The sequence below is a fragment of the Vulpes vulpes genome, chromosome 14 (genome assembly GCF_048418805.1).
Source record: "Vulpes vulpes isolate BD-2025 chromosome 14, VulVul3, whole genome shotgun sequence".
Lineage (NCBI taxonomy): Eukaryota > Metazoa > Chordata > Mammalia > Carnivora > Canidae > Vulpes > Vulpes vulpes.
This window is the reverse complement of record NC_132793.1, coordinates 25890926-25909174: the sequence shown is the minus strand read 5'-3', so window position 1 is coordinate 25909174 and position 18249 is coordinate 25890926. Positions and strand designations below refer to the sequence as shown.

The 18249-nt window shown below is 38.2% G+C and overlaps 1 protein-coding gene, 1 non-coding gene and 1 pseudogene across 2 annotated transcripts in view; 2 read left to right on the top strand and 1 right to left on the bottom strand.

The window, feature by feature from the left end:
• The window catches only part of ASXL1 (ASXL transcriptional regulator 1), a 79803-nt gene that overhangs the window by 42499 nt on the left and 19055 nt on the right, over positions 1-18249 (top strand). The window lies entirely within an intron of this gene.
• Positions 5106-5178, top strand: TRNAK-UUU (transfer RNA lysine (anticodon UUU)). Its single transcript has one exon. It is a non-coding gene; the product is annotated as a tRNA-Lys (tRNA).
• LOC112928257 (small ubiquitin-related modifier 2 pseudogene) lies at positions 12997-13279 on the bottom strand (annotated as a pseudogene).

Below are 18249 nucleotides of genomic sequence, written 5' to 3'. Positions count from 1 at the left end.
ATCATAAATAAATAAAAATTTTAAAAAATAGCTTGTATATGTTCTTTTCATTCATTCTTGCTTAATGCACATCACAGTCTTTTTCCTTACAGTTCTGGCATTCTTACTCAGGCAGTAATTACTTCTGGCCTTACTACTGCATTAGTTTCTTATTATTTGTTTGGTTTTTAGATTCTTTTCCATCTCTGATGCACTGTTCACACTACTGTCAGAATGATGCTAAAGAACAATTCTGATAATGTCACTGCAGTTATTTTTCAGTGGCAGTGGGAGTCATGTTTTAAAAATTATTCCTCTAGGGTGCCTAGATGGCTCAGTAGGTTAGGCATCTGACTCTTGGTTTTGGTTCATGTGGCGATCTCAGGGTTGTGGGATCAAGCCCCACACTGGGTTCCATACTCAGTGTAGAGTCAGCTTGGGATTCTCTGTCTCCTTTCTCTGACCCTGCCCCACTCACATGCACATTCATATTCTCTATCTCTCTCTCTCAAATGAATAAATAAATAAAATCTTTAAAAAATTATCCCCCTAATGGTAACAAAAATATCTGGAGTTTACATCTTCATACATTATATTATTTATACATTATAACTAGATCTAAGTTAGCATATAGTTTTTTATAATACATCCACTGAGATACTCTAAAACAGAAATTTAAAAATATTTAAAAATTATAGTGTATTTTAAAAATAATTACTTAACATTTAATTATCTTATCGATAGAAGCTGTATTTTTTTGATAGAAGCTATATTAAATTTCAGTTAGTGTTATCTACTTTTTTTTAAATTTATTTATTCATGAGAGACACACAGAGAGAGAGGCAGAGACGCAGGCAGAGGGAGAAGCAGGCTCCTTGCAGGGAGCCCGATGTGGGTGGGACTCGATCCCAAGTCTCCAGGGTCACACCCTGGCCTGAAGGTGGCGCTAAACCGCTGAGCCACCCGGGCTGCCCTGTTACCTACTTTTTTTTTAGTTTTTTTTTTTTATTTTTTATTTTTTATTTTATGATAGTCACAGAGAGAGAGAGAGAGAGAGAGAGGCAGAGACATAGGCAGAGGGAGAAGCAGGCTCCATGCACTGGGAGCCTGATGTGGGATTCGATCCTGGGTCTCCAGGATCGCGCCCTGGGCCAAAGGCAGGCGCCAAACCGCTGCGCCACCCAGGGATCCCTGTTACCTACTTTTGATTACTTTGGGCTAACTTCTTTTTAGATATGAATGATATGCTCATTATTGGTTTTACCTTGTAATGTACCTGATGAAGAGTTTATATATTTGGTGTAAAAATATCAGCCCTGCTATTTTCTTGGTGTCCATTATTATTATTATTTGTACTCACATTTTTAGTGTTATCTCAGATCTGCTGTTTCTTTAATGTTTTTAAACCTTATTAAAACTAGATAATAAAGTTGTTTATCTAACAAGGTTAGATGAGAGAACAAGTGAGTGAATTTCAGGATACTGACTGTGATGTAGGACTGATATAGGAATTGAAAGAGGGCAGCACTGTTAATCCATATACTAAATAGATGAAGCTTATTTTCTTGTTTAATTTTTAGATTAAAAATATGTGTGTATGTACATTTCCCTGTGGCATTCCTGGCCCCATCAGGAGGGACAATTCTGCCTGATCATTGAGCCCCCCTCATTATTCCATATGACTGAATATTTTATGTGTGTTGTATCCATTAGCTTTTACTGTGTAACAGACCATCCCAAAACTTGGTGCCTTAAAACAATTATATACTCAATTCACAATTCCTTTTGAGAGTTTGTTGGATGGGTAGGGTTGTTTTTTTTTTTTTTTTTGTCTGGCCTGGGTCAGATTATTTGAGGTAATCTGGGCTGGCCTCAAATACCTGGTCAGCTGGAGGGATGGCTGAAGGCTAGATGTGTTAGGCAAGAATCTAAGATGATTCTCATACCTGTGTCTTTTTTTTTTTTTTTTTTTTTTAGACTTTATTTATTCATGAGAGACCCAGAGAGAGAGGCAGAGACACAGGCAGTGGGAGAAGCAGGCTCCATGCAGGGAGCCCAATGTGGGGCTTGATCCCTGGACTCTGGGATCACGCCCAGAACTGAAGGCAGACACTCAACTGCTGAGCCACCCAGGGATCCCCCGATACCTGTGTCTTTCTGTTATCTCTTTATCTGGCATGGGGGTGAGAACTGCGCTTTGCTTCTCACAATAGAATATGGCAAAAGCAAAGAGATTTACAGGTGTAATTAAAGTCCTTAGATGACTTTAAGTCAACTCAAAGAAGGATTATCTTGAGTTGGCCTGATCTAGTCAGGCAAGCCCTTTAAAAGAGGACCTAGGGGGGCAGCCCTGGTGGCTCAGCGGTTTAGTGCCGCCTTCATCCCGGGGAGGGATTCTGGAGACCTGGGATGGAGTCCCGTGTCAGGCTCCCTGCATGGAGCCTGCTTCTCCTTCTGCCTGTGTCTCTGCCTCTCTCTCTCTCTCTCTCTGTCTCTCATGAATAGATAAATAAAATCTTTAAAAAAAAAAAAAAAAAAAAGGACCTCGGGGCACCAGGGTGGCTCAGACAGTTGAATGTCTGCCTTTGGCTCAGGTCATGATCTCAGGGTCCTGAGATCAAGCCCTGTGTCAAGCTCCCAGCTCAGTGGGGAGTCTGCTTCTCCTCCCTCTTCTTCTCCCCCTACTCTTGTTCTCTCTCTTTGTATCCTTGTCTCAAATGAATATAAAGGAGGACCTGGAGGTTTGAGATAGAAGAATTGAACAATTTTAGCTTACTTTGAAGAAGCAAGATGCATATTGTGAGGGCCACATCACAATAACTGTAGGGACCTCTTTAGGAGTTGCATTCAGGCCCCAGCTGACAGCCAGTAAGAAATTGACCTTAGGCCTATAGCCATAAGAAATTGTTTTCTGCCAGTAGCCATGTCAGCTTGGAAAAGGACCCTGAGCTCTAAAAAAGAAAGCAGCTTGGTTGACACTTTGATTTAAAACTTAATGAGCCCCTGACTGGAAGATCCAGCTAAACCATAAGTTCTCACCCCTGGAAATTTGAGATGATAATAAATGTGTGTTGGGCGCCTGGGTGGCTCAGTCAGTTAAGCCTCTGCCCTCAGCTCAGGCCATGATCCCAAGTTCCTGGGATTGAATCCAGTGTCAGGCTCCCTGCTTTTTGGGGAGTCTACTTCTCCTCCTTCTGCCTGCCGCTCCCCGCTGCTGGTGATCTCTCTGTCAAATAAATAAAATCTTGAAAAAATAATAAATACGTGTTGTTTTAAACCACTAACTTTGTGGTAATTTGTTACACAACAATATAGAATCAATCTGCTGGATAGCCTAGGATAGCCTTATTAGAATTTTATACTTTTCAGAATGAAATAGAATCATATAATATGTTCCTTTTTTTAAAATTTTTATTTATTTATGATAGTCACACAGAGAGAGAGAGAGAGAGGCAGAGACACAGGCAGAGGGAGAAGCAGGCTCCATGCACCGGGAGCCCGACGTGGGATTCGATCCCAGGTCTCCAGGATCGCGCCCTGGGCCAAAGGCAGGCGCCAAACCGCTGCGCCACCCAGGGATCCCTAATATGTTCCTTTTGAGATTGGTGTTTTTCACTCATCATAGTATTGGAATCTTTCCAACTTGTGTTTATCAACACTTTCTTTTATTGTTGAACTGGTATTCCATTTTATGAGTATACTGTTATAATCCATTCTTCCAGTAAGGAACATTTGAGTTGTCACTAGTTTGGGGCTATTACATATAAAGCCACTATGAAAATCTGCATACAGGTTTCGGTGTGAAAATATTTTTTTTTTTTCGGTGTGAAAATATTTATCTCTAAGATAAATATGTATGAATGGAATTACTGTGTTATATATATGTTTGGCTCTGTGAGAAACTGCCACGCTTTTTTTTTTTTTCCAAAGTGAGAGTACCATTTTTCATTCCTACTAGTGATGTTATGAGTTGCTGTGCTTTCTTAACAGCACTTGGTATTATCAATATTTTTTCTTTTATCTATTCTAATAGGTGCCTGTTAATCACACAAGACTTAATTTGCTTTTTCCTAGTGGGTCATGGTTTCCATATCTTTTTTTTATACATTTTTAAAGAGATTTTATTTATTTATTCATGAGACAGAGAGAGAGAGAGAGGCAGAGACATAGGCAGAGGGAGAAGCGGGCTCCATGCTGGGAACGTGATGTGGGACTGGATCCCCAGTCTCCAGGATCATGCCCTGGACCGAAGGCAGTGCTAAACTGCTGAGCCACCCAGGCTGCCCGGTTTCCATATCTTTTCACGTATACTTATATTCTATTTCAGTATCTTTTGGTGTAATTTATGTTCAGGTGCTCTTTAAAGATTTTATTTAGGGATGCCTTGGTGGCTCCGTGGTTGGGCGTCTGCCTTCAGCTCAGGGCATGATCCCAGTGTTCCAGGATCGAGTCCCACATCAGGCTCCCTGTGAGGAGGCTGCTTCTCCCTCTACCTATGTCTCTGTGTCTGTCATGAATAAATAAGTAAAATCTTTTTAAAAAAATAAGGATTTGATTTATTTGAGAGAGAGAACAAGAGAACAAGAAGGGGGAGTGGCAGAGGGAGAGGGAGAAGCAGCCTCCTACATGGAAGGGAGAAGAGCCCCACATGGGGCTTGATCCCAGGACCTGGAGATCATGACCTGAGCCTAAAGACAGATGTTTAACCTTCTGAGCCACCTAGGCAGCTCTGTGTTCAGCCGTGTGCCCTTTTGTCCATTTTCTGATTGGGATTGCTTTGTAACTATTGGATGTATAAAGTTGTTGAGATATAAACCATTGGATATATGATTTGCAGATGTTTTTTCCAGCCTTTTTGTTTTCTTCAAAGTGTCTTTTACAGAGTAAGAGTTTTGAATCTTTTTGTTTGTTTGTTCATGAGAGAGACAGAGAGGCAGAGACACAGGCAGAGGGAGAAGCAGGTTCCATGTAGGGAAGCAAGAGGTGGGACTCGATCCCAGGACTCCAGGATCACACCCTGAGCTAAAGGCAGATGCTTAACTGCTGAGCCACCCAGGTGTCCCAAGAGTTTTGAATCTTGATGAAGTCTAATTTATTGATTAAAAAATTTTATTTTAGCCAGGGCTACCTGGCTGGCTCAGTTGGTGGAGTATGCGACTTTTAATCTCAAGGTCATGAGTTCAAGCCTCATGTTGGGTGGAGAAATTACTTAAAATCTTTAAAAAAATTAAATTTTTATTTTATAGGGTTTTTTTGTTATGTATAAGAACTGTTTGTCTAACTGTAGACAAAAATTTTCTCTTACATTCTAGAAGTTTTTATTTTTATTTTTTATTTTTTTTTAGTTTTATTTTTTTAAAGGTTTATTTTTAAGTAATGGCTATATCCAGTGTGGAGCTTGAACTTTCACAACCCTGAGATCAAGAGTTGCATACTCCACTGACTGAGCCATTTGGGTGGCCCTAAAAGTTCTATGTTTTCCATTTAGGTCTGTTATTCCTTTTGAGTTAACTTTTGAATTAGGTATAAAGTTCTATCACAGTTCATTTTTTGCCTTTTGGATGGCCACTTGTTAAATTACCATTTATTTGTGAAAACTGTCCTTTCTCTATTAACTTGCCTTTATAGCTCTGTCAAAAATCAGTTGGCTGTATTTTGTAAAAGGTTTTGCTTTTGACTCTCTTCCATTTACCTGTATGTCTATTCCTCTGTCAGTACCATACTATTTTGATTATTGTTGTATGATAGGATATAAAATCAGGTGGTGTGATTCCCTATATCTACAAATTCTTTTTTTGCTGAGATTTTCATAGTGAATACACTCAACCAGTAAATCAGTTTGGGGAGAATTGACATCTTGACAGTTTTGAGACTTCAATCTATGGATATGATATGTCTTTTTATTTATTTATCCTTGATATTTTCATCAGCATTTTATAGTTTTAGTGTATAGATTTTGTATGTTTTGTTAGGTCTACACCTCAGTATTTAATTTTTTGGGAGGCTATTATAAATGGTATTGTGATTTTAATTTTGGTTTCTAATTGTGGATTGCTTGCATATAACTGTTATTGATTTTTGTATATTAATCTATAGCCTGTTTAATTTGATAAACTCAGTTACTACTTCAAGGAATTTTTCCTCTAAGTTTCTTGGAATTTTCTACACAGACCATCGTGTCATTTATGAAAAGAGCTGGCTTTATATATTACTTCTGATCTGTGTGCCTTTTATTATCTTCTCTTGACTGATTTCACTGGCTAACATTTCAAGCTCTATTGAATAGTAATGGTGAGAATAGATATCCTTACCTTCTTCTCAGTCTTTAAGGGAAAACATTCAGTTTTTCATCATTAGTATGACGTTAGCTATGAATATGTTGTGGATATTTTGTAGATATTTTGCTCTTTGTCAAGTTGAGCAAGTTCCCTTCTGTTCCTAGTCTATTGGAAGTATCATGAATGTGTGTCGAATTTTCTCAGTAATTTTTTGCATTAGTAGAAATCATATATTTTTCTTCCTGTCTCATTGTTTTAGTTTACATTTCTCTGATGATAAGTGATGATGAATATATTTTTATGTGTTTATTGGCCATTTTTATCATCTATTTGAATGTCTATTGTTTAGCCCATTTAAAAAAGAATTTCTTTTTAACATTGATAAGCTTTCAGAAAAGTTGTTAAATACAGAACAAAACTTTTTTCCTGAACTACTTTAGATCCCCCATTGTGCGTACCTTTATTCCTGAGTGTCAGTATTTCATTGTGTATGGGATATTTGCCTCAGTGGAGGAATTAATATTGTTAAAATGTTCATGTTACTCAAAGTAGTGTACAGATTCAATGCAATCCCTATCAAACTACCAATAGCATTTTTTTTCATAAAACTAGAACAAATAATATTAAAATTTGTATAGAGCCACAAAAGATCCTGAATAGCCAAAGCAATCTTGAGAAAGAAAAGCAAAACTGGAAGTATCACAATTCCAGATTTCAAGGTCTATACTATAGAGCTGTAGTAATCAAAACAGTGTGGTCCTGGCACCAAAACAGATACATAGATAGTGGAACAGAGTAGAGAACCCAGAAATAAACCCATGATTAGATAGTTAATCTACAACAAAGGTTGCAAGAATATACAGTAGAGAGAAAAGACTGTCTTTTCAGCAAGTGGTGATGGAAAACTGGACGGCTACATGCAAAAGAGTGAAATTGGAGCACTTTTTAACACCATACACAAAAAATAAACTCAAAAAGGATTAAAGACCTAAAATGTGAGACCTAAAAACCATGAAAATCCTAAAAATGTCTCCTATGGCAAAATAAAGCAAAAACAAACTTATTGGTGTTACATCAAAATAGAGAGCTTATGGGACACCTGGGTAGCTCAGTGGTTTAGTGCCGCCTTCAGCCGAGGGGCTGATCCTGGAGACCCGGGATTCAATCCCTGGTCATGCTCCCTAGAGCGTGCTTCTCCCTCTGCCTGTGTCTCTGCCTCTCTCTCTATTTCTCATGAGTAAGTAAATAAAATCTTTAAAAACAAAAAACAAAATAGAGAGCTTTTGCATAGTGAAGGAAACAGAAAAGCATCCTACTGAATGGGAGAATATATTTGCAAATGATATATGCAATAAGAGGTTAATATCCCAAATATATGAAGAACTTGTATAACTTAACAACAACAAAAAATCCAATGAAGAAATGGGCAGGGAACCTGAATAGATATTTTTTCAAAGAAGACAAACACATGGGAAACAGATACATGAAAAGATGCTTAACATCATTCATCATCATCAAGGGCACCTGGGTGACTTAGTTAAGCATCTGCCTTTGGCTCAGGTTGTGATGGAACCTTGCGTCGGGCTCCCTGCTCAATGGGAGTCTCTTTCTCCCTCTCCTGCTCCCCTTCCTTGTGTGCTCTCTCTCTCTTTATTATTTTTAAATAAATAAAATCTTTAAGAAATACTGTATGATTCAATAATTCCACTTTTGGGTATTTACCCAAAGAAAACAAAAACGGTAATTTGAAAAAAAAATATATGCACCCCTGTGTTCATTGCAGCATTATTTACAATAGCCAAGATATGGAAGCAAACTTAAGTGTCCATCAGTAGATGAATGGATAAGGAATATGTGTACACACACACACACACACACAAATATTATGCAGTCATAAAGAAGAGATGCCATTTGAGGTAACATGAATGGACTTACAGGGTATAAATGCTAAGTGAAATAAGTCAGACTGAGGAAGACAAATATGATATGAAATGAATAAGTCAGGGGATCCTTGGGTGGCTCAGCGGTTCAGCGCCTGCCTTTGGCCCAGGATGTGATCCTGGAGTCCCGGGATCAAGTCCCGCGTCAGGCTCCCAGCATGGAGCCTGCTTCTCCCTCTGCCTGTGTCTCTGCCCCGCCCCCCCCACACAAATAAATAAATAAATCTTTAAAAAAATGAACTGAATAAGTCAGAATAAAAAAGCACAGCATGAGGAACATTGTGATACTGTAATAGTGATGTGTGATGACTAGTGATGTGAGATGTGTGATACTGTAATAGTGATGTGTGATGTGTGATACTGTAATAGTGATGTGTGATGTGAGATGGTAGGTGCAGCATAATACATAAACTTGTGAGATCACTATCTGTGTCACATTTTTTTTTAAGATTTATTTATTTATTCATTCATGAAAGACAGAGAGAGGCAGAGACACACAGGCAGAGGGAGAAGCAGTCTCCATGTAGGGAGCCCGATGTGGGACTCTGGGATCACACCCTGAGCTAAAGGCAGATGCTCAACCGCTGAGCCACCCAGGCGTCCCTATTGTGTCACATTGTATGTCGACTAGACACAGGAAATGTAACATTGTGTGTCAGCTAGACACAGGAAAAAGGACATTTTGCTGCATGTCCACAATACATCCATCAAATTCAGAAAACTACAGTGAGATATTTTTATCATCTAATCCTCAGATTCCATTAAAGTTCTGCTGATTGTCCCTGTAATGTCCTTTATGCCTGAAGGATCTAGTTCAGAATTATATGTTACCTGTAGTTGTCATAAGTGTTTGGTCTCCTTAATGTAGAACAGTTCTTTCATCTTTCTTTGACTTTCATGACCTTAACTCTTTTGAAGATTACAGACCAGTTATTTCATAGGATGTTGCTTAGTTTGGGTTTTCTTAGATTTTCTCATGATTAGATTCAGGTTATGTATCTTCATCAGGTGTATCAGAAAAGTAATGCTGTGTTCTTAGTGCATCCTCTCAGATGGCTCTTGATTTCAACTTGTCCAACTACTCATATCCACTTTTACTGCCTAGTTAAGGTAGCATCTGCTAGTCTTAATCACTGTGAAACTCCCCTCTTTTCCCTGGGGAGCTCTAATATCCCATTCTCCTAAATTTCAGTTTGTTTATATCTGTATAAAATCATGGTTTTCTATTTTATTCAGTGGGTTATAATCTGTTATTACTTATTTAGCTGTTCCAAGTGTTACTAACTTGGCTGGTTAGGGATTTTGTTGATCTGGCTTCTGTGTCCCTTGACATATTCTCATCATTCTTGGACAGCTATTATCAGAAAGGTGATGTAGGTTCACTGTGTACTTTCCCTGCCTTAGCCCTTAATATTGGTCTTTTCTCCATTGAGTCCTGGTTCTTTTAGTATATAATGGTATTCAGAAGCCAAGATTTAGGTTCTAGATGTGCTTGCTGCTATTGGGGTGTTGCTAATACCAGTTCCTCCCAGTGAGAAGAGACTAAGGAAAATTTGGGCGTATACATGCGTATACATACTTATACATATATGCACTTATATCTATATTTATGTCTGTCTTTATCTGAACATGTTAAAAACCAAGACTTTACACCAGTACCACAAATTCTAATCAAGCCCAGAGGGTTCATTCTAAAGAGTTCTCCTTGTCCATATTTGTAACTACCTTCTCCAACAGTAAGAAATCTAGCTATTTTTCTGGTTACTTAATACATTTACTTGTTTAGTCCTCCCATCCTCTTACATAATTTCCTACCCCATCACTATTGATACCTTTCCCTGACAAAGATGTTCTCTTTATCCCTCTTGGACTCCCAACACCCTATATTTTATTGGTCCCCAGGGATGACTGCCTTACTGGCTTAAGGCTCTGATTGCCCATACCAGTGCCCTCTCAAATAAATTACCCTCTTCACCCAGCTTGGCTTTGATACCCTGCTCCTTGTCATACTTGGTTGGGGCATTTTACCCTTCTTGAGCTCAGTCTCCAACACTATGCCACCCTTGTGCATGGAGACCTTGGCCCCACTTGGGGTCTGATACCCTACTTTTGGTCACCAGGGCTCCTCTTCTCCCTCTAGTGTAAGAAAGATTAGTTTGGGAAAAAAATATGGCAGCTTTTCCCTTTTAAAAAAATACTTTGTCTTGGGGCACCTGGTCAGTTGGGTGTCCCAACTCTTTGAGCTCAGCTCGGAGTTTGCTTCAGCTTCTCTCTCTCTCTCCCCCTCCCGCTCACTTTCTGTCTCTTAAGTAAGTCAATTGTCTTTATTTAAAAAGTTGGTCTTTTTGTTTTTTGTTTGTAGAATTTTAAAAATCTACTTTGGATGCAACTCCTTTGTCAGACCTATGTCGTGTAAATACTTTTTTTCCAGTCTGTTCATTGCCTTTTTAAAATTTTTATTGAGGTGTCGGTGATAGAAATTTTCAATTTTGAAAAAAATCCGTTTTATCACATTAAGAAATACATAGTTAATGTTTCTAGAAACCTATCCAGTAACACTAATTAATTAATTAAAATAGGCTCCATGCTGGGCATGGAGCCCAGCATGAAGGCCCGGAGATCAAGACCTGAGCTGAGATCAGGAGTTGGATGCTTAACGAACTGAACCACTCAGGTGTCCCCAACACAGTTATATTTTATTATATTTCTTTCTAAAAACTTTGTATTTTTGGCTCTTACATTGAGGTTTGTGATCCAAAGTAACTGTTGGTTGTAATTTGAGATAGTGGTTCAAGTTTTGGGTTTTTGTTTATCTAGCTACCTAGTTGCCTTATTTGTGGAAGCCTTTCCCCATTGAATAAATAGATTGGTGCCTTTGTCAAAAATTGTATATATCTAGATATGTTTTGGTATTCAATTCCATTGATCTATTTACCTTTATTCCAATATCATAACCTTTTGATTTTAGTAAGTCAAGAAATCAGGTAGTATTAGTAGTAGTATGAGTGTTCTTTTTCAAGATTGTTTTGACTGTTCTTGGTCCTTTAAGTTTTCAAACAAATTTTAAAATCAACTTCTCAGTTTTTACTAAAGCAATGCTTATTGGAGTTTTGATTGGGGTTGCAGTGAATCTACAGTTCAGTTTTCAGAAAATTAGCATTTTGACACTGATTTTTCCCATCTATGAACATGGTATATCTCTCTATTGATTTAGGTTGTCTTTGATTTCCTTTTTTCTTTTTAGCAGTGTTTTATGGTTTCCATTGAGGTCTTACCTGTTTTTTGAAATCTTTAAAGTATTTTTTTTCTTTAAAGTATTTTAAAATTTTGATGCTATTGCAAGTGGAAATGATTTTTAAACTTTTTGGTTTTTCCTTTAATGTATTCAGTTGATTCTTTAAAAAAATTTTTACATAATTTCTCATATTATTGTATTTGCTTTGTCATTCTCCGCATATTATTTTTATTCTTGCCAAAGTAAGTTGCAGACATAATGTCCTTTTATCTCTACTTACTTACTAAAAACAAGGAGATTCTCTTTCATAACCACATTGTAATTATCAGAATCAGAGAATTAACATAGATATAGTACCGCTTGCTGGCTAATCTACATACTTCATTCAAATTTTGCCTCTTGTTTTACTAATGCTAATTATAAAATTATGTTTGAGGGTATATCCAGTCCTGAATCACATGGTGCATTTTTTGGGTCAAGTCTCTTTCATTTCCTTTAATCTGGAAAAGTTCCCACAAATTTTGTCTTTTGTGAACTTAGTATTTTTTGAGTACAGGCCATGTACTTTTATTTTATTTTATTATTATTTTTTAAAAGATTTATTTATTTATTCATGAGAGATACAGAGACAGGTAGAGGGAGAAGCAAGATCCTCACAGGGGACCCAATGTGGGACTCTATCCCGAATCCTGGGATCACGCCCTGAGCTGAAGGCAGATGCTCAACCACTGAGTCACCCAGGCATCCCTGTACTTTTATTTTTTAAATAAGTTTGTTTGGGCAGCCCCCGTGGCACAGCAGTTTAGCGCCGCCTGCAGCCCAGGGCATGATCCTGGAGACCCTGAATCGAGTCCCACTTCGGGCTCTCTGCATGGAGCCTGCTTCTCCCTCTGCCTGTGTCTCTGCCTCTCTCTCTCTCTCTCTCTCTCTCTCTCTCTCTCTCTCTCTGCATCTCTATGAATAAATAAATAAAATCTTAAAAAAAATAAGTTTGTTTAAAGAACACGATGCTTGATTTGAAAAGTATCCAGGATTCATTTCTTTTTTAGAGTAATTTATCCCTGCTTAAAAACAGATTGTCTTACATGTAACAGCTATGTCCAAAAACTGTTATAAAATTCTCCTTGGTTTTACAATGATAAATGAAAAACATTAAAATTCCATAATTGAACAAGGAATTCAAAGATTTTCATGTTGTTCTTTTTTTGTTAAACAGTGAGACAAAATAATTTACCAGAATATAAAGATAAGAGTTTAATAAGCATGCTACTAATGGAGAAAGGGGTATTCTTACAGAAGCAGAATTCTTCCTCATTGCATTTCTACTTTATGTTGATCAAAATATAGCATTATCCATTTAGTTTTTTTAAGGAATGCAATATGCTTGTGCACACACACAGTTACTTTATGAATAATAAGGAATGGGGAAGAGGAAAATGAAAGAATCGAGAAACCTATACTGTAGTAGTATGTAGTTAGTTGAACTAAATTGTAGTTTTCTCATTGTGAATGTCTTCTTGGTCTGTAGGAGCAGAGTTTTAGAGTAAAGTCACAGGTTCCCTTCTTAATAGACACCTGTCTGCTGCTAGAACACATCAGTTGTATCTTTATTCTCCATGTCCTACTGTGCAAGTGTGTCTTTTTCGTTGATTGGCTGCCCTTCAAATTGGAATCTGATCTGCCTCATTGACAAACCCTGTCATTGATAATAGGCTTTCATGAGTTTACTAAGTGGTGTATGTATACCTTTTAAAGTGCACCACAGAACCATCCTACCATGCCACCTTGGAGTGAATATGATCATTGCTCTCAGGCTTGACTCATTCCTTGGGCTTTGCAGTGGTCATAGCAAGTGCCTGAGTTCCCTCAGCTGTCACTTCACCAAAGAGGTACCAGGTCCATACTGACTAAGCACATAAGCAACACCAGGAGTGGCAGAAGAAGGACCAGTTACTTTCTAGAAAGCTCCCCAGTCTGGGTTTGTCTGATGTTTTTTCACTATTAGATTCAAGTAATAAGTTTTTGACAGAAATACTTCAGGAGCGATGCTGTTCTTGGTACATTAGAAGACAAACGATTGCTTTTTGTCTGATTTCTCATAATAACTTCAGTCACTTGGTTGAGGTGGCTGTCTGCCATTTTCTCCATTGTAAATAAGAAGCATCTTGTGAAACGATACTTTGAGTTTATATAATTAGTCTTATCAAACTTTCAGCCACTAGTTTTAGCATCCCCAGGTGAATGAGTCTTGCCTAAAACGGTCACTATTCTGATTGTTGTCAAGTGGCAATTTTTAAAAATTCATTTGACATTTGTTAATTGAAATTCTGCAGCAAGGAAGAGCCTTCTTCTCTCCCTTATTTGTTTATTCATTATGGATTTATGGTTTCTTACTTTACTATTGAGTTATCTGTTACTGTCATTAGCTTTAATGCATGAATTGTGCAGAGGTAGCCATTGGGACTCCCTTCACCATGGCTTTTGTGTCCTAACAGGTCCCCCTCATTCCAAACATTTTTTTTTTACTTCTTTGCTTTCTGGCCCAGCAAGATGTGTCTGGGTTTAACTTACATTTTCCAGCTCCTACTTTGGAATCAGCCATTTTCCCAGGGATCTCAGGATCTGTACTTCTATGTCTGTATCTGTCTGTCTTTACATATGTTGGTTCATACTTATGTCTTCAATTCTCATCTCCTACTGCAGGGTTCATTCTAGCTTTACCCCTTTCCGTATTTATAACTTGCTGCACCAACAGTGAGAATCCTGACTCGCGTTATCTATTTTGATCATTTGCTCAGTTCAGAATAAACATTTAATGGTTTCAGAACTCTCAGCCCATTCCATTGTGAAAAACAAATCTAGTAAAAAGAGAGCTCACTGTTTATAGTTTTATTAGTTCTTGAGCCCAAGTGTACATAGTTAAAATAGCGTGTTCAAAAGTTATTTGGGTTAGATCCACCCCTGTCCTCCTTCAGTGTGGTTATGTTAATCATTTGAAATACTTTTACATTTTCTGCTTATATGTATCACAGTACATATAAATTTGTTTAAACAACATGATGCTTGATTTGAAAAGTATCCAGGATTCATTTTTTTTTTTAGAGTAATTTATCCCTGCTTAAAAACAGATTGTCTTACATGTAAGAAGCAGTAGTTTCTCTTCTCAAGGCTGTGGGAAAACAGGCTCTCTCCTGCATTTGTTAGGAATACAAATCCATGCAATTTTTTTGAGGGGAATTTCGCATTAACCAAATTACATTTGCATTTAATCTTTGACTCAGCATTTCTACTTCAGGAATTTACCCTGAAGATGCACCTTTAACAATACAAAAGTACAGATTCATGAGGTTGTTCAAGACAGTAGTATTTCTATTTGTGAAGTGTTAAAAGCCACCTAGGTGCCAGTACATGGGGGAATGGGTGCATCAATAAACTTTGGTCCATCTGTGTCATGGATTTTTATGCAGCTGAGAAGAGAATGAAGACTGTCTATGAAATGATTGAATGATTTCCAGAATATATGGTTGGATGAAAATAGCAAGTGCTAAATACTGTATATGGCATGCAATTTGTTTGTCTAAGAATAAAGGGGAAATAAAATGGATGTGCATATTATCATTTGTGCAAAAAAGAGCCACTAGAAGAAGAAACCAGAAACTGATAAGATGGTTTACCCAACAGGGGATGGATGGGAACGAAGTGGACATTTGGAGGTGAGATGGGAAGAGAAGGGATGAGGGCAGTGTCAATTCTCTGAGCATAACCTTTTATATAGTTTGGGTTTTATAACTATATTATGTTTCACAAACTTAAAAATAGTAAATAAAATAATAAAGAGCAGGAAAAAGCAAAATAGATTATAAACAAAAGATGAAGCTAATGCTGTTAATAGTGATAAAATTATTTTGATGTGGTCATACACCTCAGTTTCACTCTTCCTTCTGAAGGTCAGTCCTGGAGCCGTCCTTTATCCTATTCCTGGTTTGTAGAGGGGCCAATCTCCTGAGAAATTTCCAGGGGCACAGAACTTTAGTGCTAAAACTGAGAAAGTCCCAGGCAAATTGGAGTGAGTTGATTACCCTGTTTTATGTACAGTTCCCGGGCTTTCCTTTCATCACCACCTTGGGAATTCTTTTTACTTGTGTCCTGTAGATACAGTTTCTCTCCTAGCTCTTGTTTGGATATAATTTTTGTTTTAGTTTGGTTTGTTCTTTATTGATATTCATTTGTGTAACAGATTCTCCAGTTGCTTCCCAAGAATAGGTTCATAGAAGGTTAACAGTTTGAAACCTCACATATCTTTACCCTGTGTTCCAAGCTGTTTTATTGGTTTGACTTAAGAATTTTAGAAGGGCATCTGGCTGGCTCAGTCAGAAGAGCAGGTGACTCATCTCTGGGGCATGGGTTTGAGTACCACATTGGCTGTAGAGATTACTTAAATAAATAAAACTTTGGAACAAAATGTAGAAAATATTACATTCTGGGGCACCCAGTTTGGTACAGTTGGTTAAATGTCTGTCTGTTGCTTTCAGCTCAGGTTGTGATTTCAGGGTCATGAGATTGAATCCTGAGTCAGGCTCTGTGCTCAGCGCAGTCTGCTTGAGACTCTATCCCCTTCCGCTCCTTCCCACCCGCACTTGTGCCTCTGCGCTTTCTCTCTCTAAAATCAGTAAATATATATATTTTAAAGAGAATATTATTTTCTTTAAAACTGCTCTTGAGAAACAATGCCATTCTGATTCTTTTGTATGTGATGTGTTCTCTCTGACTGGAAGATTTTAGGGTCTCTTTCAGTTCTTTTTCTGAAATTGTATGGTGCAGTGCTGTGGAATGGGTCTTTTTTCATTTATTGTGCAGGGCATTTTGCTTTATAAACCTGGAAACTCCGGTCTTTTCATTTTGGGAAAACTTCTTGCATTACTATCTTTTCTGTTTTCTCTTCTTGGAACTTCTGTTTGTTTGATGTGGGACTTTCTTGATGTAACCAATTTACTTTTTCTTCTGAGTCAGTTCTTTGGAATATAACCTATTTGTTGTTTCAGGGGGTTTTGTTTTGTATCATTTTGTATTTCTAGCAGATTGCTCACATTCACTGATGCTCCCTTATTTGTTTTTTTTTTTAAGATTTATTTATTTATTTATGATAGACACAGAGAGAGAGAGAGAGAGAGAGAGAGAGAGAGAGACAGACAGACAGACAGAGACAGAGACACAGGAGAAGGGAGAAGCAGGCTCCATGCCAGGAGCCCAATGCGGGACTCGATCCCGGGACTCCAGGATCACGCCCTGGGCCAAAGGCAGGCGCTAAACCGCTGAGCCACCCAGGGATCCCCTTATTTATTTGTTTAAATAGCATTCTGTACTTTTTGTTTGGGGGCTCTTTGAGAACATTTACTGTGAAATCTTCATTATCTCTGTTTCCTTTCATGCCTTTTTGTTTTTGGTTGCTGTTTCATATGACAGTTGTCCTCAAATACCTGGTGGCCCTGGATAGGTCACTCACAGTGAGAGAATTGGCAGATTCTGTGGGCACTATTTGTTGGATGTGATAGATAGTGGGAACCCAGATGCTTTTTTATTTTTATTTTTTTGGAATCCCCAGTTATCTACCAGAAGGTGTTTTCTGATAGACTGGTCACTTTTTCTGGGATGAGAAATCCTTTTCTCTTTTGCCAGCCACTTGATCCCAGGCTAGGGCTGGGATAGTAGAGCTACTTTATTAGGAAAGCTTTGGGAGCCAATTTGGAGAAGGGAGCTGATGGTGTCCCTGTTTTGGATATGGTCTTTGACCATAGGGAGGAGGAAGCATCTCACTTCCTCCCTCACTCCTTGAGCTGGTGTCTTCTATTCTGGACCCTCTCTGGTTCAGTCTAATTAGAATTAAATCTCCTATTTTCTTCTGAGGCTAGAGATGGATATTGCTTAATGATTTGGGTACAGAGAGGGGACCTGAGGGGTCGAACTTCTGAATCAGACTTCCAACCAGTTCTGTTTTCATTCCCATGCCTCGTCCCTGTGTGCAGTGGTTTCTGGTACCTTTAATCACTGCCCTCTTGAGGGTTTTGCAGTACTAACTGGCCAACTTTTTGGCTTTGACCTCTGCAGCCTCAAATGACAGCTTTCTTTTTCCCTGCTGAGTCAGTTCCTGTCTTCCTGCTATCCATCTTCCAAAATTCTGTCGACATCTCTCATCTGCTGCCTTTTCCTCCCCCTTTCCCTTTGTCCATTGATACTTTTATTATTCCCTTAGGGTCATTCTAAAGAGACTTCTGTAGAAATCTAATGTCCATTTTGCCATGTTTAAATGGAAGCTCAGGCCTTTGTGCAAAGAAAGTGGGAAATGACCATGACATCCATACCAGACCCTACCTGGTCCCTATCCCTCCACCTGCCATGCAGGACTATGGCCCTTGTTCCTTCCCTATAGCAACCACTATCATTTATGTGTATCGTTCCTATTCACATACATCCATTAAAAATGTGTGATCTCTTTGTTTATATAGGTGTATTTTTATTTCTTTCAACTACTGTTTAATAGTGTATCATACCAATATACCTGATGTTATGGATGCCTAGGTTTTTTGTTTTTTTTTAAGATTTTATTTATTTATTCATGAGAGACACACAGAGAAAGGCAGAGACATAGGCAGAGGGAGAAGCAGACTCCTTGAAGGAGCTTGATGCAGGCCTTGATCACAGGACTCCGGGATCATGACCTGAGCCAAAGGCAGATGCTCAACCACTGAGCCACCCAGGTGCCCTGTGTTTTTTGTTGTTGTTGTTTTACGATTACAAACACCACTGCAGCAATTTCTTT